This window comes from Penaeus monodon, chromosome 15 (genome assembly GCF_015228065.2).
Source record: "Penaeus monodon isolate SGIC_2016 chromosome 15, NSTDA_Pmon_1, whole genome shotgun sequence".
Lineage (NCBI taxonomy): Eukaryota > Metazoa > Arthropoda > Malacostraca > Decapoda > Penaeidae > Penaeus > Penaeus monodon.
In genome coordinates, this window is record NC_051400.1 from 32,556,171 (window position 1) to 32,556,370 (window position 200).

The 200-nt window shown below is 33.0% G+C and overlaps 2 protein-coding genes across 3 annotated transcripts in view; both read right to left on the minus strand.

Annotated features, from left to right (window-relative positions):
• LOC119581961 (ceramide synthase 5-like) overlaps positions 1–200 on the minus strand; it is a gene marked incomplete at its 3' end in the record, with an annotated part of 60,065 nt that overhangs the window by 26,544 nt on the left and 33,321 nt on the right.
• LOC119581957 (F-box/LRR-repeat protein 20-like) overlaps positions 1–200 on the minus strand; it is a 9,073-nt gene that overhangs the window by 2,641 nt on the left and 6,232 nt on the right. The gene's annotated exons all lie outside the window — the stretch shown is intronic.

Genomic DNA, 200 nt, shown 5'->3' on the forward strand with positions numbered 1-200 from the left:
TCATAACTAATATGATGAGTTTATGAAAGAGAAACTGTACCCTGTTTCATTTTATGGGTTATCTGCAGCATAACATGATAGTACGCGTTGAAGAAAAGCTAATATTATATTGCTCGCGGAAATAAATTACACTGCAAAAGTAACTACAAGCACTTGCTTGTGAACACAGATATATACAAGCAACCACACATGTTATATTT